The 18905-nt window shown below is 36.5% G+C and overlaps 1 protein-coding gene across 2 annotated transcripts in view; it reads left to right on the top strand.

Annotated features, from left to right (window-relative positions):
* The window catches only part of LOC122568773, a 59214-nt gene that overhangs the window by 15207 nt on the left and 25102 nt on the right, over window positions 1-18905 (top strand). Inside the window, exon 1 of one of the 2 annotated variants that reach the window (XM_043728920.1) lies at window positions 1753-2052. The exons of the other annotated variant lie outside the window; for it this stretch is intronic. The gene's annotated coding sequence lies outside the window, so the exon portion shown is untranslated. Of the gene's footprint in view, window positions 1-1752; window positions 2053-18905 lie in introns of those variants that run through there. 2 annotated transcript variants of the gene reach the window in all.

The raw sequence follows: 18905 nt of genomic DNA on the forward strand, positions 1-18905 counted from the left end.
GCAGATTTAAGGTGGGATTTCTGGCAATGTTGTCAGACGCGTTTATACCGATTTATATGTTTGGACATGATCGAGTACGTGTAATAACGTGACTTCGAAGTATTTAACAACGTGACTTCCAAGATTCAAGCGAAATACGAGAGAATTGTCGTGAACAACAGAGGACAATTTACGAATGCATAAAAACGTGTTTACCTTGGAACGAAAAGTTTTCTGCATCGTCATAATTTAAAAAAGATAATGAGATGACTTGCTTCGAGCGAAACACCCTGTACGTTCTCACTTCGTTGTATTAACTCATCAAAGAGTTCTAGTCTTTTTATTTCCGCAATTACTGTAAAAACATCATGTTGAACTGTTATTGAAATAAAAACGTAATTATACGTTTCTTCCCATTGTACTTTATTAATTGTAATCATCAACATGTTTATATAGTGTGCACACATGACGGTACGCCCAGTACTTCTAGCGTTAAAAATAACAACTCAACCAGCTCGCATAATCACTCTTCTCACAAGCAATTACCTTTCTCTGCTCATTAAGATAAAATATTAAGCGTCGTACACAAAGCGACCGAGTAATGAAAGCAAATATAATGTTACCGTGAACCGCAAATGGAGCTGGATAGTTTCGACAAATGGCGGTAATTTATATCGTAATTCATCGGTTTGTCGGTCTGTCTTACGCGTCATTCTCACCAGATAAACACGTAAATCGCCGTCCATGGCTAACTACCCTCGTATACATCACATCGGTCGTATTATATTCCTCTTCCTCATCCTTCTTTTCATCCGTTTTCTACGTTCACGTACGATCCATCTTGTTTGGCGCGTGCCGAGGGCGATGAGCGAAACGCGCGTTCTCCAACGTGTGTTTAGACCGAATATTTCTTCGGGAACGTGAAATTGCAACGGGAGATATAATTCAAGACCCATGAAGTCACGTTCCATTCCGTTAAGTCGACTCTCGGCTGCTCGATCCGATCGACAATTTATTCGAGAATTATTAATGCGCTGTAGAAAGGAGAAGCAAAAATTGAAGAAACTGTAAAATATGGTTCGAAGCCTTACAATTAGTCAGATTAATTCGAGTTACTCGAGCTTGAGACTTCTGAGTTTGTTGAAAAATGTTGGATGCGCGTTGTATGAGAGAGAAAAGAAATATTATAATAGAATCCCATGAATGGAATTCTTATAACTGGAGTTTGCGAGTTAAGTTACATAAATTTGAGATGTTTGAGTTTATAAAAATTATCAGATGAAAATAGAATCCTGTTTTTGTAAAAACTTCATGATTTATTTAGATATAATTCTTTTATGATACAGCTACATATAGGCTCATGAAAATTATATAATACGACGAATATTTTGTTGGAAGAAAGGGAAATGTGTCGAACAAAAATTAAAGATGTGCTTCCTTCGGGAGCATTGCCTAAAATTTTGTTCCAATGAATGAAGTTCGACCGGTATTTTATCTAACGTGGTGTTTTCATCAGAGCAACAACAATTTTACGCTACATAAGCTTAAGGCGTAGGTATAGCTAAGCGCAACAAACTAATCGTAAATTCTGTAGAACCGACGAAACAATGACGCTAACTATCTGAAGCAACGTATAATTATCCCCACACGTGTTCTGCTTCCGTACAATAAACGTTTATGCATATTTCATAGTGATTGTCATTTAAATCGGACCTGAAGCAGTTTAAGCGGATTCCAGGAACGATCGAACGTTTGAAATGGAAGAATGAAAAAAGAAAGAAAAGAAAAAAAAATGGGATCGTGAGAACTACACGGTGGAAAAAGTGGGAAAAAAAGGGAAACTAGAAAATACTTGTGTCTCGACCGAAACGACGGAAACATTCCCTGTTTAACTTTGAAGTTTACCGAGACGTTGACATCGATACCGTGCTATAGTGATGCAAATGAAGCCGCAACGCGGTTCCCTGGTACTAGTAACAGACCTCGTATGTTTGAACGTTTGTCGCGAGGACGATCTCTACGAAGCGAACGAACTTTTCACGGTTGACCCATCGCTGGAGACGAGAATTTTCAGTAAGTACATATATTGCCCAAAAAAGAAAACATAGCACGTTTGTCGTTCGTTTGTCACTGCGCAGGGGACAGATACTTTGAAACACGGTTCTCAGAATGGTTTTGTTTATGTCGCGCGCTTTTGATTTTCGATTAGAAAGTGCATTCTCCTGAACTATGTTACCCAGACGTTTCTACGTAGTGATATCTGGCAACTGGATTCTTATACGTTTGGAGATAGAAAGAGGAATGTTCTGGGGTTTCGTAATAGTTTGTTTGTTGTATTGTTATTAAACTGCGGAGTTTCACGAGCTTAAGGGAAATTTAAATGTAAGAAATTTATAGAATACGTGTAATATGCAAAAATAGTAGATGAGTTTAACAATGAGTTTAATAGATGAAAGAAATTTCTTTTACTACAAATTATAGATATAGAAAATATTCAGAGAGCCGTACGTTTAATATTCTGTGTTTAATAATTCCAACTGTTATTTCCCATTTCTTGAACTATGTAAAGGTATAAAATTCCATACACGTCCATAGTTTAGTCATGAGTAGATTATAGATACATCCGTATTGTCCATGCATTTATGGAAAATTTCAATTTATGTAGAAATTCGAGTATGTATAAGATGCAGAAATATTGAAATATTCCATGTATCAAGTAAGTGAAATAAATCTCCATTTAGGCCCCGTTTCTTTTATTATGTTCGTAATGTGTAAATATGAAATTGCGTAAATATTCGCACTCTAGTCATGAATATATATAATAAAGAAGAAACTCTGTCGATTGCATGACCGTTGTCTAACATAAATCGTGAATAATAGTAGTATCAGATATACGCAATTGCGAATAGAGTCGTCACGATACGAAAGTATATATTTTGATTCGTAACATGTGTTTTGAACCGGGGAACGGTTGTTTAACTCACTTCGCTTTTTATGCGTAAACTGAGAAGGTTGAGCGTAATGATCTATAGCCATTCGAATATTGGATATATCATAAACTGTGCTTGCTTGTTCGTATGTTTAGAAATTCTGATGTATGAATAGCGAAATGTCTTCATTTTGTATAGCCACGGTTATTTAAATGCACGTATGTTGACAGCGTTTCAATATTCCAAGATGCTTGAACCGTATTCTTATGAAAATTTGAAAATCCAGTTCTGTGAATTTCTTGCGGGATTATCGCTTTCTCCAAAAATATTATCTACCATGCGAAAAACGGTTTATAAATCACTCATACATTACTGAGATATATGAAATTCTTTTCAATTATTCCAAGTTTCTTCAAGATTATGTCAATTCAATGAGTGATATATTATTCAGATGCAAACTTATTCGACGTATATTATTTGGAAATATACAACAAATCAGTTTAGCAAACTACGTTGTACGTCGATCTCTTCTAAACTTTGTCAGATATGTCCAATTTTCCGAATCAGTCTATTCCTTATCGTAATGACTTCGAAGTGAGATTCGTTTTAATATATAGCAAAAAACTCGACTGTTTTGTATAATAATTCATATTACGTGCGATTATATATACAAACTATTTAATTATGTATGAACAAACGCACGCTCACATAAAAATTATACGAACGATAAATTATAAAATCCACAAACAATATCAAATATTCCTTATGTCTACGTTTCAATGTTTAACAAATCTGGATTCCAACAGTTGAAACCCGAACGTATACTTGGCAATCTACAACAAAAATCTCTCGTATCTCATCTCCATAGGAGATAAGTTGGTCGAAAATTTCAGAAAACAAGATTTAGGGATTACCAAATGATGTAGCGAGGAAAGCGGTGTTTAATCAGAGATGCCTGGCTTTCTTCTTTCTTTCGTTGGATTCTCTCGTCTTGTTTTCGGCGTGGCTCTACCTGCCGCATTGCTGGTGGCCGAGTTTCACGTGCCGTTAACCTTGAATCCGGATTTAACGGCTGCGTTTATGCTAATATACCAACCCAGCGAAGAAAGCACGCCGCTCAGGGAACACGAAGTAAGTTCCCCCGTGCACCTTTTTATCCCGCGGGACCACCGTGAACTAATGACAATCGGTTGGAAAGTTGCGTTTTGCGAACGCGTTCTCTCCCCCTTTCTGCATCATTTTAAATGCATCGATAGCATGTTAGACGATAATTGGTCGTAAAGGACGATTAAAACTGTATGCAAATTCGATGTAATTCAGCGAGCCAGGCTTTTCTTTTTTCTCCAGGCAATCACGTGTAATGATAACCGGCGAACATCGAATGTTTGCTTAATAATTTTGAAAGTTACGCTAACTTTGTGTGGGATCGTGATTATGGATCAGCTGTGACGCGGGAGAAACCTGTTGATGGAAATTGATGTTGGCTGTTGTCAGAAAACGAGGTTCAAGTAGATGTTTTAACCTGTTAACTGGTTATTACTTTAGCTGGAAATTTCTATAATCACGAAATTAGGAGTTAGAAATAATTGAAAGAGAGAATTTAAGAAATAAAAGTAATTTTTGTATACGTAAATATGATGTTTAGCTTTAATAGAAATGAAAGAAAATATTACAAAATAGAAGATTTATAAATACAAAGATTATTATGTCAAAGAAATTAGGAACTCGATGGAAGCATTAAATTCCTCTTCAGTCAGATTAAGTGCCTGTTTCTTGCGTCAAACTCGTTTGTATCAGAATGGCGAATAATCAGCTTTTTGTATACAATTGCATACGATGTCCGAAATTTTAAATCACTTAATACGTAATCATTTTTGCACATTGTCACTGTTTTGTAATCGTTTTATTCATTTTAATTTTAAATTTTACGAGGTTTCGCTTCATGAATTTAAATCCAATTTCAATGAGACAACACGAAACATTGTTAAGATATGGATGTTTTCAATATTTTTATAGAGGTGTGTATTCATTATATATTCATAGGAAATAACTAGAAACATCGTATAAAACTACATCAATTTTCATATTTATCGTTATGATGCATTTAATAAATTTATATTCCTTTACCAATTGTCAATCATCGCTGTTCATTTTACAAATATCTAAAATTAAAGTTGTGGAACTACTTAATGGTCGTCGTCTTTATGCTAATTCAATTTTTTATTGAACACCTTACACATGATTTAAACAAATATATTTCATACGTCATCTCAAAGCAAGATTTAAAATTAAAAGTACTTAAACATTACTTCTACAGACAAAATGTTTGGTGTTGCCATTTTACAAAACTGATCGAAACCAATGCTACACGGAAGCATTATCGAGATCAACGATCGAGTTTCTAAAATTTACATACCAATTTATCGCCACATGTTGGCTAAACAATAGCACGTTCAACGTGGTCGAAACATTGTCTTCGAAATGTCGAAAAAAATATTTAAACGACTGTAAATGTCCTGGTTGCGGTTTCTCAACGCTGTAGTTCCGTTTTACCTGTAAATGTCGCGGGGGTGGCTTGTTTTAACGCATTTCGCGGTTCGAAGATTTACATCGTTCTGTTCTCTTCCCTTGAGAAACGACGACGTTCCGCGGTTAAGGCATTGTTTGCAACGTGCACCAACTTTCACGAAGTCGATGTCTCCGTTTGTTTTTTTCAGACAACGTGAACGTCAATCTTCATTTTCTTGCTGAGCGATTTCTGCGCGAGCCAACTCCGACAGGTTGGCTCCTCGCCGACAGTACGTCAGTTTCCTATTGAATCGGTTGTATACGATATTCGGGTTTCGTTTGAGTTGCACTTGTGCAAGAAATATATTTCACGATATCGGTAATTGATTGTGATCGTGTAAAATATGTGGTAACAAAGATTTATTTACGTAACCCAGATATTCCCGAGCGCGCTTCTCTTTTAAATAATGCCTTTTCGTGTTTGAAATTTAAGTCGAATATGCGATCGTTTATTACGTTACAACTACCTATTTGTCCCAATTACGTGTACATTTATCTGTGGTCAAAATTCGTTAGGTTGATAAGGTGTTGCTTATGCAAATTTCAATATCGCTATCCACCGAACTTGTACAAAAACCATTACAAAATTCTTATCTTTTACATTGTGGCAAATATCGTTTAAAAGATACCAGATATTTCATTCCCGTAAACGCCAAAAGCAACGCCATTCTGAATTTCATATTTCTGAAAACGCGTTTTCTATAAAACTAGAAAACATTTGTTAAACCAAGAACGAAAACTTTCCATAAAAATTGAAAGAATTTGCCAAGGTTAAATATGATTTCTAAAGTCATGAGTCTCTTTCTCGGAATATGAAACAAGATACCAACGAGCGGTGATTAATTACAATGGTGTCGTATTGTCCTTACGGTTCATTATTATTAAACAAATCCACGGTCTCGCGGATGTGGCTACCTCGATTTCTACGATTCGCGGCGCCGCATATATCGTGGTAATGAAGGCAATTCATTCGCTTATTCACCGTGCCGTGTTCGTAGGAGTAAGACATTAATGTGTGCGCGCGCGCGATTACCGCTTCGCCAAAGCGCACCACGAATCTTGCTAGAGAAATATAAACGGCGGGGATGACGTGGGCGAAAACACGCATTGAGATGTGTTTCTTTTCTCGCCGGCTACCCACCCGCAAGTACACGTTGCACCGTCAGTTCTCTCGTTGATTTTGCACTCTCGGGCCTGCGACAGGAAAGCGAATTGCAGCCGAATGATTCATGTGGTCACGGTGGTCGCGAACGCGTGTGCTTGCTTTCGTTTCACGCAAAGGGTGCTGGCCTGTTATGTTTTGTTTCTGTTTATCTAAAAAAAAAAAAATGTCTTTTTAACGCAATTGGTAAAAGATGGGAGAAAGTTTTTGGACGATATATGCATTTCACGTGCGATAGCTACGTGAAGTATTATACGATTTTACTTTACATAAATTTTTCTCTTATTTTTTAATTCCTTTCTGTATTTTTATTCTACGGTTTTTCTGAACCTTGGAAAGTTTATGTTAATTTTTATACAGTGTTTTATGGTCTAGTACTTCAGTCGCGAACTCGTGTTCTGCAAGTGGCTGGTTTTGTTTAACGAAAACCGTGCTGCCTATTTTTATCTCCTTTGTATTCTTGAGAAATATTTTTCACCGCAACCGCGGAAAAAACGCGAGAAATTTTCCTGCTTTTATCTGCCCTGTTTGCTTTTTGTATTTTGGCTTGTCGTGGGTATTGAAGAGTTTATGTTAAACTTCATAAACGCAAGTTTGGTATCTTTAAAGTACTGTTTCAATGTTTCTGCAAAATTGCAGTGTTGGTATTTATTCTATGAGAGGTATGAATTTTAAATACGTATAGCTTTATCAGTTAAAAATATATATAGTTTTACTAGTTAGAAGAGTTGATTATCCGATATCGAGTTTACGGTGTGATCGAAGATAATGAGCTGACTGACACTAGAACGTTTATTGTGGCTAATGTCAGTAGGGTAACATTTGAAATTAAAATTTGTTATTTCAACAGTTCATACTACTCCCATTCAAGTCAAAATACGGTGAACAATCCATCAATTGTTTTAGTAGCGTACTATATTTCTAATTTAACACTGAAATATCTGAATGTTGCTTTTCGTGTATCTAATTATTTACCTTTCTCTAACTCAATAGAATAAAACGTTGTGAAACGAATATACGAAAATCTCATAGCGATGTAACCATGAAAGAAAATGAGAAGCAAGAAAGAAAAATATAAAAGCTATTAAACTATCTTATATTTATTTCCAATTCAATATTAATATATCTGCATAACTCATGGTACTTTTGTATTTCGCTATTCACGATCCTCGATAGCTTTATTGATTCCGCTAAATATCTTCCGAGCAATTGCTCATGCTCGTAGCGTTCGCTTGTATTTCGTATCGACCAATTAATCATTTCCCAGCTGGCGCGTGCATAAAATGTTGAAATTGTCCTGGCTGATCGCGTCGAACGTCTCAACCAGTACTTCCACTTACTTAATCAATCTTCACGAACGAATGAATATTGAAAACTTGTGTATCTGCCGGAAAAGTTCTCTCACACGCGTGTTCGACTATGATAATCGCATAGATGATGAATTCAGGTAGTATCATTTCTAACGATACATCGTTTATCCTCTTTTCATTTTAATTGACTTATGGAATCGGAAGAAGCACAGGTAGGAGTTTGGTAAACGAGCACTCATTTAGGACGAAGTATCAATATATGTTGTGCTATTACTCGTCAATTAATTGTACCAGGTATTTGAGTTTATATTTGTAACTGCTTTGTATTAATAGTAATTGTGACTCGAGCTTGCTACGATCTTTGGATTCTAATCAAATTAATCAGGTTTTTATTATTTCAAGAGACTTTGTAATTGTACCGTAATTGTAAGAAAGAAAAAATAGGAGATCTTCAAAAATTACATAAAATATATTTGTCTGTTAAACGAAAAAGATTTCAAGAACCTTGTTACAGGGTGTAAGTTCTGATATGTTAGATTCGTCGTCAAATGATAGCAATCTTCTGTTCGATAATAACAAATTTTGGAGAAAATTAAAGAACACATAGATAAAAGACAAGGATTCGTAGGGAGAACTGGATGAATCCCATGCGTAAGTTCTTAAAGCGAGAAATAAATTCCAAAATAAAAACATATTTCAATCGAGAACTATCCAGGAACCGTAGCGAAATGAAAAAAGTTATAACTAAAGATTTAATCGCTTATCGTATAAATCCATTCAAAAAAGATCTCGCTTTATCCTTTTTCGTTCTTTCTCCGACTGGATTCGCGATTAAATTATCGTCCCATCAAAACGTGTACCTGTTCGTCCACACATAGAAAACACTACGAAATAGCCATGTTCGAAAATATCGAGGTCACCGTGCAATCACCAGGACGAAACGATGCAACGAACACGAATTTCAGGTTTTCGTGGCGAAAAAAATTATTAGAATGGGTTAATGCGTAATAAAGTTGGTCCATCGTGTTTCTTAGCCTGTGTCGCGTTAATTGGCGACTGGTTTCGGAACCAGTCTTCTTTCTCTCTCTCTCTCGTGTGCCTTAGCTCGCCGATGCGTCGGTCTCGCGTACCATTCACAAACAACGTCATGAATGAGTTCTCACCCTCGTCGCGCCATCGAGAACCATTTTTTTCTTTCCTTTCTTCTTTATTTAACGATACACGCAGCCGATATAACTGTATTGGTATAACTGCGCCGTCTATTCGTACGTCATACTCGCGTAAAATTGTAAATTACGCTTCTCCCTACGAACGTTGATTGCATTTTATGATCTTAATCCTCGGCATAATGCTGCACGCCGAAGCGTGAGGTATATTTATTTTAACGATTTAAGTAACACGTCGCGAGAGTTCCTCTTCTTTCCTTTGTCGTTTATTCTGTATGGATCAGAGTTGTTTCGTAGAAAGGATTAGTAGAAGTAGAATGAACATCTTTTATGCGGTCGGTTTACAATGTCCGAGCGTGAAGGGAGTGAAATCCTGTGTGGAAGAAACGATTTCGACGGGTAGTAAAACTAGCTGGAAAATTGCTTTCGTACGTTGCAAAGCGGATCAAGGGATCGTGAAACGCGTACTAAATTGGCAAGCACTTGGTTGATGTTAAATTGATTCTTATTAGACCCGACGAATGCTATATCGACTTATTTGATATACGCATATCAATCTCTGGAGTTAAAGAGTTAAAGCGTGTTCCTTGTAAATTAATTAATTAATCGTAGCCGTAGCTTCGATACTTTCTAACGTTAATAGGATTTCACCCGTTTTCTACTTCCGTCAGTTTTAGCCAAGGAACTTATCCATATCTTTGATTGATAAATTATTTATAGAGCTCGGAGAGAAAGTGGTGCGTGTAACGAAATCTTTAATTTGAGTAATTTCACAGAAAAATCTGTATGCTTTCGAACATTAAAATACATCGCTACAGGCAATCATAGAAAGGTAGAAATTCATTAACCGTTTCTAGTAGTGGCCATGGTAATGATAATGGTAATAATAATAACATGGACTATTCGCTTAAAAAATAAGTACATGTAATTCTTAAAGTAGCAACAATCGAAAAATGAGAAAGCTATAACAATGTAATCTCATTACAAATAATATTGAGACGCATAGTGGTTTTTGCAAGAGCTGCATATACTCACTTTATTATATACCACTTTTCTACAAGTCCTCGTTATTTAATTATATCTATTATATTTCTGTCCCGTTATTTTCCATTACATACATTATCTATTACTCCTTCCTACCAGTAAGTATTAATAAACCTAAGAGAAAAAATACTAGAAATGGCTTGGACAGCTTAATTAGTCAAAGCGCTGGTCGCAACTTTCTTCACGGATAAATTTCCAGGGAGCCACTGGCGAACGAAGTTTTTCAATTAAGCTCGTCTACCCCCCTGTTGCGTGCTTTCTCTGTGGGGTTTCCTAGCATGCTAAGACGTCAAATCGCTCACGTTACAAGCCCTAATAGCCAACGTCCGCAAATTGCCGTACAGCCTCGCTTCGACGGCTGGAAAAATGCGCGATTGTCGAGGGATCACTTTGGAGAAGCTGGTCTTGCGAGGCGTGTCTGAGTAATCGCGTATAAATCACGCGACGACCAGGGTTAAGGAAGTCATTATTAAAGTATGGGCGAGAATCACGTCGTTGTGCGCGAGTCATGAGTGATACGACGTCTAACGGATTTGACGATTAGCCTCGGACACGTTGCTCTTGCTCTACAGCTACTCGTGGGCGTTTTACACCCGGTAGTTGTCAAACGGTTACCACTGGTTCTTATGCAGTTGATTAAGTGCGTCGAGCACTTGACCCTTGCTTTCAGAATCGCGAAAGCTGCACGATGAAAAATCGCGGGACGCGATTAGCGGCCTGAATCCAATTCACGCTCTATTTCGCGGTTTATGATGGTTTCATCTTCTTTTGGTAAAGGTAAATCTGTTCCTTGATGTTGGCAAAATATACCGCAACTACGTGAACTTCTTTCTTATGAAAGATCTTACGATTAGATCGTAAGTTTATATTTGTTACACAAGATCCGGAATTTTCTCATTTCTCCAGAGCCCAGCAAAAGATAAAGAAGAATGGCATCGCATCATGAAACGCAGTAAACCGTGACAAATATTTGTACGTATGTTACAATATGTGATACTTGATTTAATTCCACTGTTTAGTTAGACTTTAATTGTTTTACATCACTGGATTCCTGAAGTTATCCGTTGAGGAGTAGAAATCAGAGAGTCTGATAGATTTTGTTTCTGTAGAATTCAGAAGCAATTTAGGTTCGTTTGAGTTTGCGTGTCAATCTCTTGAAGGGAAAGGGTTTGAAGCATGGAGCGATATAGCAATTCGAATTACAGTATAGCAACGGACTTGAAGTTTTCTTCTTTCGCCGTACACGTCACGATAACAAAGGAGTTGTCAGGTTAATTGCAGAATTGCAGAATCTCTGATATAAGAAACTAAAAAGAAACGGAGAAACTTATGAACCGTTTTCTACGGACTGTCTATTATATATTCGCTTCCCGACTCGTAGCAAAGAAGCGCGTGGTCCGCCAAGCACCTTGTGCATATTACCGTTTCTTCGACTGTACAGGAGCAGTGGAAGAAGTCGGCAATGGCTGGTAATGGGACAACTTCTTCGTGCATCCAAGGTATCCAGGTGTTACGGTATAATTTACAAGAAGGGGAGTAATGTTACTTCTCGATGTAACCTCGTTCCAGGCATCGATGTCCCCTCGAGGGCAGCGCGTAGGAGAGTTTATAATACGTAGATCGAATCAGGTTCGGCTCGTCTTACCGATCTCGAGCTTGTGCATTAATCGTTATTTTATGTAAATTGTACCAAATCGATTGGAATATTGAAAGAGGAAGAAAACGAGGAAATCAATGGAAAAAAGGCGGCGAAGGATAAAGACGAGGAAATGCCGGGGGACGAAGAAAGAGAAATCGTTTATCGAATAATCTAAACGCGTCCCGTGCTTATTTATCGATACTGATAAATACTTTTAGCTTATATTTGCTATGCGTTTCTCGACTCATTCGAAAAATCCATTCGACTAGTTCCTCCTTGATACACGATTATTGGGTAGGAGTAGCCTTTATTCGTTTCGGTGATTATACCATAAAATCTACGGCCATTGAAACGCATGCTATGAAAAGAGAAAAACGAAGAAACAAGAATGAATTAGCAGCTCGTTATCGGTGGAAAGACTCGCGAGTATGAAATTGTAGGTTGCTTGGTGACAAGCAGAAACTATGAATCACATTTTGTAACGTTACCCTAGTTGCTGTATACGCAACGGTGTTTGGAACGCAGACAGATAGCGAGATGGACAGGAAACCTCGCCAACAACGTTTCCGCGCGTAAAATCCACGCCAATCGTCCGAACGCTGTTTGTTTTACTATGCTTCCTCGTTACCGAACACCGTAAGCGACGACGTAAATGAATGGTTGCACGGTCATTAAGACGCGTCGTCTAACCAGGAGTAATTGCGACGTCAAGGGGATCGTAAAATCGTCACGACGCAACTGTTGGATTCTTGCAGCCATTCTGTCGATGGTTTTCCACTCTGACAAGGTTATTTATAACAACGAACACGCATTCAGCTTTGGGTTAAGCGACGTTCTTCGCTATTATTTCAGGAATTTGCAATCTGTAGGGTCTACCGCATAAACGAACTGTTGGTATTCTTTGCCTTTCTTAGTTTTTCGAATGTTCTCTGCAGTTTTTTCCTGGGTTGTTAGATGATTACGAAGGAAGAAAATTGAATATAACAAGCTAGGGTTATTTGAGTCGGCTAAGTTTCGACATTTTGAAATTCAATCTTGAACTGCGTGTAGAATAATCAAACTTATTGCATATTATGAAATACCATTGGTCTTTGCTATGACGACGAACGAACGAAAAAATATCGCGTACTTTAGGTTTCTTGAATCAGCGAGCAGGCATTTTACGAGAACTAATTAAATGAACAACAAAATTGTTTGCAAAACTAATGTAATGCACACAGGCTACTGAATCATATTATTATAATTTTGAATGGGGATATTAATATTTGACGAACGAACAATTTCTTTCACCTCGATGAATGAAAGTTACATACTTCGAGAAAAATGATGCCCATCGGGCTGTCAATCTATGAAATATATTTCCGTTTTCGAACATAGATCGCTTAAAAATCGTTCATAACCAAATTTGGCGAACTTTACGAGGCAAATTATAATACTTAGCTTGTTTGAAATATCCTTCTGATTCATATAATTCTACTTTCACCCTACTTTGTGTGGATCACCCTTGTAAGAAAGGTAATTGCATGAATCTGATGGTTTTAATCGCGTGTTTCGTTCGGATCTTTATCATAATCTGAAACTATATCTTGCATTCCAGACTGATCTACACCAAATCAGCTTTTTCTTTTCTCCTTTGCTACAAAGAACGGGCGCCAATGTGCATTAGTTCTTGGCATTAAATAAATCCTATGCACAAAGGATTTATCACGTTATCGAAGTGCTAAAATAGTATCGTTAATATCCGATTTGATCATTGTTTAATATATTGCAAGAGACATGCTTTTATGTGTTTTCGTTATCATTAATGTTTCGCGATAAGGAATTAGGTATTAATCATCCGTTTCCTTTTGTTACAGTAGAATTTACGTTTCGTGGAAATGCCAGTAAAATTAGTGTATATATTTTAATTAATAATTCCTTACATTCATTAACAAGCTTCTTTATTACATAACAAAGTATATAATTAGGCTATAATTATAGCTTCTAATATGCCACATACATTGTAGTTCAGAATCACAAGGTAAACACGTATGAATTCACTTTTCTTAATTTTCTAATTTTGATGTAAATTTGAATGTTATTTGGTGGTTAATATACTTACAGAATTGGAAAAAAGACTTTTTAAATCTAGAGGTACAAATCTTGCGAAACTTCCTGAAATCTTTTCATTACGAAAATATCTACGAAGTTTCATAATGAACCCGATCGTAGAACGTTATGATAATCGAAATTCAAGATGAAATAAAGATAAGAAAATTGATAATACAAAATATTGTAAAATATGAGAAATGTCTGTTTGTCTCCTGTGATCTTCGATCATATGATAATTAATTATTGGATGGCGTGTAATGTGCAACGTATAGCAAGATAATTTGAAGTGAAGATTCAAATCGTCTAAATCAAAAATAAAACCAAACATGTGGTACTTTCAAAAGGTATGAATAAAAAGTGATGAAGTAATCATACATAGTTTGTGATTATGAGGCGCCAGTGCTATCGCACTGAAAAACTGCAAGTAATATACGTACTCATCGATATTATCGGAAATCAGTAAGATCTTGTTGGTATATGATTCAAAGCAAGACGTCTATCAGTTTCCTTTCTGCTAAATATCGACATCCTATCGCGAATCTTCATTTATCGATATTTCATAATAATGTCTATTGCACGAAGAATTTATTCTCGGAGACATTCTCAAAGTTAGCAACCACTTTAGATATACCTCGATCGATCGTTCCTTATTCTTTTAAACAATTAGAACAATTAAAATCGAAACTTAATTATTTATCCGAGTTCTATGTATATAGTAACTTGTGTAATGAATTTATCACTTATCTCAATACGACCAAATTCGATCTTCTAAGGTTCATATTTGAATTGGTGTGAGAGGTGATCAGATATTTCCTCTGTGAAATATAAACATACAATTGTATATGATATCATCGAAATTAGAAAAATATAATCGAACTTTGTCCTGTGCAATTGAATTTTCTGTAACCAGACTTATCAGATCTGACCAGACGACTGTAGAATCTATTGTTACTAGACTCTATCAGACTTTATTGAAAATAATCAAATTACAATCCATTGTACCCTATCGAGCATCACTAGGATCTATTGAACGTCACAATAGTCGATTGGAGTCCATTGATTTCATAAATCATATTCGCTCGAAGCGTTACAGACTTTATCAAACATTATACAACGCGATAAAAAATTAGTAGACTTCGTTAGACCGTATTAAACGCAATCTAATGTTGCTTGACTTTCTCGAATTTGATTAGTCATTCTCGGAATTTGAGAAACTCGATTGAACATTGACACGACGTTCATAGCCGTAACAATAGATTGAACTTACAATCATAGATGATTAACATGTCAATTATGCTATCATCTGGATTTGAATTCCATGGGTTAAGGTTAATGTCCTACTTCGGAATTTTGAATCTCCAGTTTAGATTTGCAATTGGATTTATTTTTCAGATCCAGATTTTGTATTCGAAATCGAGTTCGTGATCGAAATTTGAGTTTCATTTGATTCAAATCATTTGATTCATTTGATTGAAATTGAGTTGGATTCTCGATTAAACTCGTAGTTGAGATTTAAGACAGAAATTTAGCTTTAAGATTGGAATTCATCCAATTTCGATGTTCGTACATAGCTGAGATTTCTGTTTCTTGGTTCATGACACTCGGGAATTAAATTCAAAATTTGGTTTGCATCGGAATTTGAATTCAGATAGTCCAGATCCAAGCGTCGGGGTCTAGATTTACATTTACCGCTATATACTTTATCAATGTACAATTCAGTACGATATAATCTTGGTCGTGGGGAAGATCCGTAAGATATTACAATTGGGAGTCTATGATAGGATCTCTTGGACCTTATTCCAATTAAAATCTTTTCGATTCATTCTTTCTGATAAAATAGTGTGGATTGATGTCGTTCGATACGCGATCTAGCTGTATATAATTGCATGCAATAGTATCTGATATGTTAAATTAAATTTCATCATGCGATTAGATCTCCAACGATTAACTAATGATATAGAATTCTATGCAAACAAGATTGACTACATTTTTCGATATTTGTTATTATGTAGCGATCTGCTACACTATCCACTAAGTTATAATTAGATCCAGTGACTGTGTTTTAATAGGAAAGCTATCTAGTGCGACTAACTGCCTCCAGATCATATAAATCATGAACGACAATATAAAATATAAATTTTTCTCCATACGTAAACTTGAATCGCGAGCCACGATTGGATCGCGTTCCATTGTGTGTAACATTTTAATAGCTTCTTATCTGTCGTATGCTATCAATGTCGCCGATGAAAGACAATTTGTATGTCAAACCGAATTATCTTCATCGATCAATGATCTGTGACCACACATACGTTCATGCGACGCTCTATACCTTCATTTAGCTATGTAATGACGATAATAACGATCGTTATTGCACAACTAAAATGAGTAATTACATAACATTGGATACTATCAGGATACCTAAAAAAATAAAAAGAATAATGGAGAGATTATTATCATTACGAGATGCAATTTACTTGTAATCCCGACGAAACTCGTCGAACTATAAAGTTTCTTGTACAAGTTTAAATCGTTCTCGACTGGCAATTAAAGTGCAGCCTTTCTATCCGGTCCGCGATCGAACAACACGACCTGATCACCGTCGATCGATCCGTAATATTCGCCAATCGATATTTCACTATGCCTCCCCGATAATGTACAGTAATAGCGTGCTATTTGCATTCGAGTCGAATACGCGGACCGAGGCGATATCAAACGTCACAACTTGTCCATTATTCATAAATAACATTTCAATTAAAGCACGATCTGCCTTCGCGTTTTGCAATTTTTCCGCCGTTTTACGAGGACACTTCGAAGCAAGATCGTTTGATTTCTTCGCGATACCGTAAATTACAATTATTTTGATTCGCGAATGTAAAAAGTCGTTCGAGTAGGACAGAGGGGATTTTTCAAGATTCAATAGGAAGATTGTAAATTATTCATCTACGACGCGTGTCGCGAAAGTAAAAGCCAGATTACTGTATCGTTATCGTACGTCGAAATCGAGTTCGTATATATTTTATACAAAGGGTTGTTCCATCAAGGAGGAGAAAGTTTCTCGATTTTCGATCGTAGGTGGATATTTTTCGTGCACATCGTGATACGGTTTCGTGATCAGTTTCACTTTCTACCAAAAGCTCGCTTCCTGCCTCCGCACTTATGACTAAATGCTTTACGACGCGGAATTCCACGGTTTATCTTTCCCGATGAATCATGTGCTTGTTCCTAGAGCCGATATTTCTAAGGATAGACGATTCATTGCTCCTAACGAATCTTCTAAATGCCCACTTCGATATATTCTCCTAGATAATAAAAGCAAACTATGCGTAGCTTTACTTCTTGTATTCAATGTTGTCCCTATTTCTACGTTTCTTCGTATAAAGCCAGAAGAGCTAACTTAACGGTTAATCATACGATGAATTGGTACAATAACGGTAAAATAGAAAATTTGATTTACTTCTACCTTTGTTATATTCCCTATCGATTACAGTTTTTTCTTTTACTTATCTCTACTTCCTTATTCGTTTCGAGAATTTCTACCCCTGTGATGAACGATCGATCAAGAATGGACCACTCAACGAGCAAATTATTAAAAATATCTGAATTTTAGCATATGTGGGTAAAGTTTAATTCTTGAGAAAACAGACCGTTAATTTATAGAGTTGATCAATTAAAGTTCCGCGTGTTTCAAATATTCCTCTCTAAGAAGATTATATTAAAACATATACTATAAAGATTATCTAGTATCTTCTTCCAAACTATACAACCTTCTCAAAGAGGAAACTGTATAACATTCGTAATACTTTTACGAAAAGCACACCGTACATACGTTGGGATTTCGATGCGTATCTTTACACGATGTTACCGGCATTTACCAATCAAGGTACGCTCGTGCAAAAACGAATTAATTCGCCGCAGAGCGTGTCCAATCGGCGGACACGTGTTCGCGGTTTCGTGAGTCAGGATAACGCAGGAAGGTGTTCGTGACGTTCGGAGCAAGGTGTTCGTGACGTGCCGCCAAGTCTACATCCGATTAGCCATCCACGTCGACGTGTATCGCTGATAAGTCACGATGATGCAAGCGACGTTCGAAATGTCAGTGCAAGAGGAAACGAGGGCAAGTATGCTGAATCCTCCCAGCTAAACAGTAATTCGATCATCACCGGTGAAAAAACCTAGATAAGAGATTCCGACACCGTCTGTCGCCGAATACCTGTGCGTTATCGACGATTTCGTAAGAGGAGCAGCTATAAATGACCGGTGATGTTATTATATGCTGTGGTCATACGAGTAGCGAAACGATGGACATTTCAGGCTGCAGTGTAGCGGAATTTAGTTTTATATTTTATTTATTTGAAAGAGATTTTGGTTAGTTGGTTAACGCGTTCAATACGCGAGACGCGGATCAGAATCAGCATATATCTTTTTCTTTTTTATTTTATTCTTATGTGTTCTTTTTAATACGCCTTAGAATCTCATGATAGACCAATGCATGTACTTACTTTTAAAAAGTCACAAAAATGTGGACTTCAAAACTTGCTAGTTAAAACGAGAGTCGCATTTGTATCGAATATGCGAAATGAATTTTTCCATACTATTTTTATTCCATACTATTGTCTCTCCTCTTACTGTTATATAAACTTCAGTTATAAAATCCTACAAAATCCTATGAATTCCACGTATGATCGTACGTATGATATCGTCCCCCGATAAAAGAAGTTTTATTGTAATATCCATTTAAATGAATTCCCGTTTTTCTGAATTCGGACAATTATATAAAATGATAACAAATCATAGGAAGCATGGAAAACGATCGGATTCCTATGATATGAAACCGTTTGTTCCTCGAAAGGTTTATGTAATCGGAGGTTTACCGTAACGTGAGTATCGATATTATTACAACGTGCGTCATAACACGTTTTTTTCAATGCTCGAGTGAGCACACCGATAATCCGAAATTATAATCCAAATTTCCAACGTGGCGGCGATAATCCGAAATGATATTCCTAATCCGCTTAC

Source organism: Bombus pyrosoma, linkage group LG6, assembly GCF_014825855.1.
Source record: "Bombus pyrosoma isolate SC7728 linkage group LG6, ASM1482585v1, whole genome shotgun sequence".
In the NCBI taxonomy this organism is placed as follows: domain Eukaryota; kingdom Metazoa; phylum Arthropoda; class Insecta; order Hymenoptera; family Apidae; genus Bombus; species Bombus pyrosoma.